The following is a 7,191-nucleotide window of genomic DNA, read 5'->3' on the forward strand; positions in this document are numbered from 1 at the left end:
AGGCTTGGAAAGAGGCTCAGCTGGCTCCACTGATTAGGGGGCTACTCAGGTGCTGGGAGCAGGACACGAACCAGGCCTCCAAGCTGGGCTGGGGATCGATACTCCTCTGCCTGTCCTGTAGGCTCTACAGAGCAATGTGGGAGGGAAGCTGGGCACAGGCTGCAGACAGGAGCTGGCAGCAGCAGTAGAACAGGATGGGCACCAGTGCCACACGGCCCTGGGCAGCTCTGGGCCCCCCAGTGATTGCTGGGTGCAGGGGTTTAGCTCAGGCTCATCTTCCCAAAGCAACATGCACTGAGCCAGCAGAGCAGGGAAGAGCAGGATGGAAAACGGGAACAAAGACCAGGAGCAAGGTCTGAGCCCTGGCTAGGGGGGGAGAGGGGGAGGACAGGTGGGAGCGGTTCTCAGGTTTCTAAGCCTGTGATCAATTATATGAGGCAAGGTCACTTCTCTCAGCCCACTAACATGGCTCTTCTGTCAAAGCAGGCACCTGCGGTGCATCACCACACACGGGCCACCCGCTCCCTCCGCTCCAGAGACCCACGTACCTCTGCCATTCAACATCTCAGAGCAACCAGGAGAGGGCAATGACACCTACACGTAACCTGTGCAATCCAGCCCTGGCATGGGACCCGGGGTTCCCCTTCCACCCTTCCAGTGCCACTCCAGGCCCACCCACCCCCTGCTTGAATCTCGCAACAGTGAACACTGCAGGCCTCCAGCTGAGGCTCTGCTCTCTGTCATGATAAACTGAAACATGCACCAACTTTGAGAAAAGGAGAGAGGAAGAAGGCTAATAAAAAAAAATTACAGCTGCTGAGCCAGACAACTTCCACACAGCTCGAGTTCCAGCTCGGTCACTGCTGACCAAGGTCCACCGTGTGCAAAACTCTACAGCACTGACCGATCTAATATCTGAAATGGATAACGGCCCATAAACAGACCACTGCAGAAATCACAGGGAGTCTCTGTTAATAGGATTTCCTTGTCAAACTTAATTAAAAAAAAAAAAAAAGCTTTACCAAATGTAACCCTCCTTTCCAGGACCCGAGATGGCCCTGCTGCCTGAGATGTGACTACAGGGGATGACACCTTGTTTGTTATGTAAATAGATGAAGGCAGGAAGAAATGTTAATTTGCTCCGTGCTGTTGCCTCTTGGTTACTTGGGAGATCGCAGCGGGGTCATCATTAAAAGGAGATAGCTTTGGAAATTAGAAATGAACAATTGTCTTAATGAACAGCCAGGCCTCTGCCACTGAGTTCAGGGCTTGGTTTGGGCTTTGTCATACGGTAGCACTTTTTCCGAGCTGCAGTGTTAATCAGCATTGTTTCCACTGATTGACTTGAATGCAGATGGTGTTTGTTACTTTTAGGCTTGCACACGCAAGGGGTTGAGCAAGCGGCCCTTTGATGGGGTGCTGGACTGGTACTGGGTTGATGTGACTTCAGTCTGTGCCTCCGGCACACATGGGAGCTACGTAGGTGAGATGTCACTTAGACCAAGCCTCTCAAACTGGCTCTGGCTCCCAGGTCCCAAGCAAGTGCAAACCTGAGGACAAGACACTGAGGTCTTAAAATGGGACAGTATTTCCTTTCTTTCCGGGGAGGTTGGAAGATTCAAGTCGAAGACTATCTCTCTTGTATGTATGTGCTGCGCCTAGCAGGCTGAGGCCCTGATCTCGGTGTTGGACTCTAGGTGCTATTACAGTGATGTTCAGGGGCTCTATGTTACCCACTGGGCCTTAGCGGCAGTAATTGTGCTAAATGGTTCCTATAGCGCAGAGAGTTCAGCATGGGGCTGCATGTGCTGCAATAGTGCAGTTCACACGTTGCCTTTTACCCTGAAATGAGGGATAAATCTGCCCCATGTGGGCACAAGGAGCCACGAACCTTTTCTGAGATGAGCAGCAGGTGATGAACTGAAGAGTTGCCGGTGGCTCGGAGCTGTGGGCTGCACTATTGTATTATAAATAATCCCGGCAGAACGCAAAGCTGACTAGAAACCGAGTCGAGAGACTGGTCGATTGGCTGTACGCAGCTCTATCTGAGCCATCAAAGCAAACAGGCACCCCAACTGGTTTTAAAAGGCCTGCTCGCTGACCCGGCCGAGGTCCACAACCTCAGTTCACTCCCCTGTCATGCCCCACCACCCTGGCTCCCCTCCAGCTGTGTGTTCCCTGCTCTCCTGGGATTTCTTACCCAGCACTGCAGGCCCAAGAAGAGTCCTGTGCAACATCTGAGTCCAATTCCCCACTGGGCGCAGCCTGGGAAGGAGACCGGTGTTGCAGAGGCCTGGGGCTAAGACTACCTTGAACATGGCACAGGGGCAGGATCCATGCCAGCTCGAGGGAGTGCCGGTTCATGCCAGGCCTGGCTGCCGAGCATTCGCAGCAGCTGGGCTCGCTGAGTGAGCACGGGCACAATCCATGTGGCTTGCTGCACACATCTCCCCTGGGCTTCCTGTTGGACCTCCCCTTGCTTGCTATTCCACCAACTACTGGGAGATAACTGGAGTTTGCCCTACCGTAGCCCTCAAGGAGCCTTCCTTGGGACAGGTATCACCTCCCTTCCTGTGTCGGGGGGTGATTCCCCAGCCTGGAGGCACAATCCAAGACCCAGGGAAGCCAAAAGGCTTTGGGATGGGCCCTTTAAGGGACAGATGATGTACCGCTAACTTATTTCCAGCTGACCAGCGTGAAGACCATGTAGGATGAATGATTACACCAGTGCTTCTGTCTCCCCCAGAGCCCCCTGCCCAGCTCATGAAGCCAAGGGAGCCACATTTTGATGGGTCTGTCATGTTGGCCAGCAGCCCTCTGCGTAGTGACTTGCTCAAGCTGAAACTGGGGAGATCCTACTATAGAAATCTGGGTGGCTAATTGGGAAGGGCAATGGGGAGAGGAGGCAGGAGAGGACAAAAGACAGCTCTGGGGGGTGAGAAGAAGTGGAGGACGATGGCTGGGGAATAGAGGGCAGGTCCCAGACTTTCTCCTCCACCTCTGGGCCTGGCCCAGCTGTTGGGCCCCAGACTGCCCAGCTCTGCTGAGAGCCCTTTCCCCTCATTTGCCTAACAGCAAAAGTGGTGGCAAGAAGCCCTGTCCTAACCTGCGGCACCTGGCAAGGGAAGTCTCTTCTTTCCCTTTCTTTCGGCAGGGCCTACTTACATTTCTGAGGACCTGATTATCTTCCCTCCCCCTTTCCTTTAAGTGTTTGCAGCTGCCACTAGCTGATAGCTCTGTACCTGCCATGGAAAGGAGCTTACTGCAAGGTTACGTCTGCAACAGAAGGTTAGAGAAGAGGCTGCTTCCCTCTCCAGAAGCACCTACTAGCCCTGCGTGCTCCCGCCTCCCCCAGTTCGTCTTTGGGACTTGGACTCAGGGGCAGGGGATGGATGATGACCTGGGAGATCTAACGTCCTGATCCTGGTCTAGGGGAACAGATCTCCCTGAATAATTTGGGCCCTGATAATGGACCACTGTTGTGTGAAGTTCAGCAGGCGTCTTTGGCTGCTGTCTTGCTGGCTGCTCCCAGCTAAGCAGGATGGGCCTGGTCAGGATTTGGGAGGGGGAGATGCCCAAGGGAGGCTCTGGGTCTTGCAGGGTTTGGTGGTGGTCGCTCAGTAAGTGATGTTCTACCTCTGAACCTGAAGAGCCCAGCACAGCTCCTCGTATTGCTGTGATGGGGCAGAGGGTGCGTTTGAGCCTCTTTGCTCTGGGTGAGTGCTGAATCCTGTGCTCTGGGGGTGTCTTGCTGTTGGGGAGATCCACAGGGAAGTCCTGATGGTTCACAGTCACTGAAGTCTCCAGGCTATTGTGAAGCAGCAGAGCTAGCCCTGGACCCAGCCACTTCCCAGGTTGAATTATCTCCATTCTGCCTCTGGTTTCAATCTGACAGGCGGTGGTTTTTGCGGGGAGTCAAAGTAGCCTGGCATGGTTGTGCACCGTAAGGCAGCTGCTGGGTCCCATCCCAGAAGGGACATTTTTTTGTTTCCAAGTGATCTGAGGCTGAGCCTGTAGCTGTCCTACCTTGAGCTGCCCCCCTCTCTCCCCTGAGAGAGACAACTATAGGGTCAGGGTTTTAGTGGGCAAAGCCCCCTGGGATCCAGCTGGTGAAGGGGTTAGTATCATAGTGCTTGGGGTCAGAAGGGACCTAAACGGATCATCAGGCCCGAACCCCAGTTGTAAGAATGTAAAGCAGTTTATAACAAAGCAAATCATTCTGCCCCTTGTTGCAGGCCCTGATCCCTCCAGGAGAGGGTTAAGGTAGTTCTGCCAGCTCAGCGAGGCAAGTGGCCCTATCCTCCACCTGGGTATAAAGTAGGTAGAAGAGGATCTCTGAGACTGAGGACCTAGGGTGCGAGCTGAGCAGCCCGAGAGGAGCCGTCAAACCAGGGGAAAGGATGCAGAGGAATTCTTTCCCCCTCTCTAATTATCAATTAAGCCAAACCCCGGCAGGAGGTGAGTCTGGACTGGACCCAACGTGTGGGTTTTGTTTTGGAGCAGGCTGGGAAAGGCTTGCGGTAGCATCGCCCGGATCCATCCTGCTACCCCTGGAGTCCGTGGCAGAACTCCCATTGACTTCAGTGTGAGCAGGATTTGATCCCGATCCAATGGGAGGATGGGTGATGCCTGGTGCTCAGCTGAAGAGATGTCAGTTAATGTGAATATAGGGGCAGACCCAAAACCAGGGTAAATCGGCATAGCTGCATTGAAATCGGACTCGGTCCCTCGGCTGATCCGCAGACCGGGCTGGAGCAAGGCCCTGTGAACCAAAACTGCCTGACTTGCTACAGTACATGCGTGGGAGCTCAGCGAAGACGGAGGCTCCAGGGAGGGCTCTGGGTCCAGCTAGGGGAGGGGCTGAGGGGAAGGCCTGTTATAACCAGCCCAGGAATTGGCAGCTCCATAAACGCCTGTGTGTGTTGGGGAAGGGGCTTCTGGTCTGGCTTTCTGCTACCGGGAGTCATCATCCAGCAGCCCCAGTGCATCACGGCTCCCCTCTGCCCCTCTGGGAATTTGGCAGCTAGATTTTGGGGGTTTCTCTAGTTTCATGCAGCAAACTCTCCGGCTGCAGCCCGGTGTGGTCCAACAGGACAAGCTCCCCGCACAAGTCCTCAAAAGGGGCAACCTCAGTAGCCCATTCAGTCCTGGAGGCTAATTAATAAGCACCAATGCTGCCTGGGCAGCAAGTCAGTGACACGATCGAAGCAAATTAGCACCATCCGCGCGCGTACACGGCGCAGCAAACCCACGATCCATTCGCGCCACCGGAGTTCAGCACGTCCCTAACCCAGGTGACTGCTCCCATAGCCGCAGGGTTTGTCAGGCACGGAGAAGACGGGAGCAACCTCTGAAAACAGCCATCGAGATCCAAGCGTCCAAAATGCACGCTGGAGCGATGCTGATGCTGTGGGAGCACACATCCGCTGCACCGCCGCTACAAATTCAATCCGGTAACCACAACAACAAGCACCGTCTGCCAGGCCTGGCCCCACAGCTTCCGCGCAGCGTCGGACAAGGTCCATCTCCCCCCCGCCTCCCCCCAGGCTGAGGAGACCCAACAACTTCCCCCGGGGCATCTCCGAGAGCTTGACGAACTCGCCATAAACCTGCCTGGCGCTTCGCGGATCAAAACAAGGCAAGGCTGCTCTCTCGGCAGCTCGCAGCCGAGGCGCGCGTGCAGACGGCAGGGGGATGAGGGCTGCGGGGACACCGGGCAGGATGGGCAGCCCCACGCGTGACTCAGGCTCCGGGAAAGACACGGACTCAAAAATCGTGAGAGTCAAAAATAAATACATGGGTTTCACCCCCCACCACACCTGCCACCCTCTGTTTTCTCAGCTTTGGGAGAGGAGGTGGTCGCATTGCCGAGCCCTCCTCCGCAGTCAGAGGGAGGCTAGGAGCTCGCGGGCTCTTAAATGGGAGCTGCGATTCCCAAGACATCCCGGGATGCCGGGAGCCGGGCTCCTGAGACGTCCCGAGACCTCCAGCTGAACCGGGAGGGCTGGCAACGCCGAGATGGCAGAGGGTAGGAGGCATCGGCCCGCGCCCAGAGCAGAGGCCTTGGGTCCGAGGGGGGAAAAAAAAGGACTGTCTCTTCTCATTCATACCGGTGGCCCCCACAGGGTCTCAGTGGAGTTGCTCCTGATTTACACCATGTGAAGGAGAAGGGGACTGAGGACGGAGATGAGACGTGGAGGGGCTGGGCCAGGGAAGGGAAGCTACCAAGGAGGAGTATACCTACTTGGCCTGCAATTGCAGGGAAGCAGTTAGAAAACCCAAAGCAACTACAGAGCTGAGGCTGGCAAAACAAATTAAAGACAAGACAAAGTCTTTTTTTAGATATATAGGGAGTAAAAGGAAGGTGCAAGGCAGCATAGGACCCCTACTGAACAAGAAGGAGCAATTAGTGACAGACAGGGGGGACAAGGCCAAGCTATTCAATGAATTTTATGCTTCGGTGTTCTTGAACAGGGATCAAGATAAGTCTCCTAATGGGTTCTTAGATGGGCATCAAAGGGACACCAGCCAACCAAGTGTCGACACTGACTTGGCGCAGTCACTTGGATGGACTCGATGTGTTCAAGTCAGTAGGCTTGGGAGCTGCATCCAAAGGTACTGAAGGAATTGGCCAGTGTCATAGCAGAACCACTGGCATGGCTGTTTGAGTGCTCATGGTGCTTGGGTCAGGTACCGGAGGCCTGGAAAAGGGCCAATGTGGTCCCTATTTTCAAGAAGGGGAAGAAGGAGGATCCGAGTAATTATAGGCCAGTCAGTTTCACCTCCATCCTTGGAAAGGTCTTTGAAAAGATTATGAAGGATCATATTTGTGGGAGTCCAATGGGAAAAATAATGCAGCAGGGAAACCAGCATGGGTTCGTAGCACGCAGGACATGCCTGACCAATCTGGTTTCATTTTATGGCAGGGTCTCAAAATGGTTAGACGCAGGAGTAGAGGTGGATATCATTTTCTTGGACTTTAGCAAGGCCTTCGATATGGTATCTCATCCTATTCTTATAAATAAATTAAGATGCTGTGACATAGATGTTTACACAGTCTGGTGGGTGGCAAATTGGCTTAGTGGTCTCCCCCAGAAAGTGGTAGTAGATGAGTCGGTATCGACCTGGAAGGATTTGGGTAGTGGGATTCCACAGGGTTCGGTCCTTGGACCTGTACTCTTCAATATCTTC

The 7,191-nt window shown here is 54.3% G+C and overlaps 1 protein-coding gene and 1 long non-coding RNA gene across 3 annotated transcripts in view; one reads left to right on the forward strand and one right to left on the reverse strand.

Annotated features, from left to right (window-relative positions):
* Positions 1-1,747, forward strand: part of LOC109295355 — a 19,156-nt gene extending 17,409 nt beyond the window's left edge. The window contains exon 4 of one of the 2 annotated variants that reach the window (XR_002096729.1): positions 484-1,747. This is a non-coding gene — a long non-coding RNA (uncharacterized LOC109295355). The remainder of the gene's footprint in view (positions 1-483) is intronic. The other variant, XR_002096728.1, reaches the window with a different exon arrangement.
* Positions 1-7,191, reverse strand: part of PACSIN1 (protein kinase C and casein kinase substrate in neurons 1) — a 78,277-nt gene that overhangs the window by 44,292 nt on the left and 26,794 nt on the right. The window lies entirely within an intron of this gene.

The sequence above is a fragment of the Gavialis gangeticus genome, unplaced genomic scaffold, assembly GCF_001723915.1.
Source record: "Gavialis gangeticus isolate Ggan-Ray unplaced genomic scaffold, GavGan_comp1, whole genome shotgun sequence".
Lineage (NCBI taxonomy): Eukaryota > Metazoa > Chordata > Crocodylia > Gavialidae > Gavialis > Gavialis gangeticus.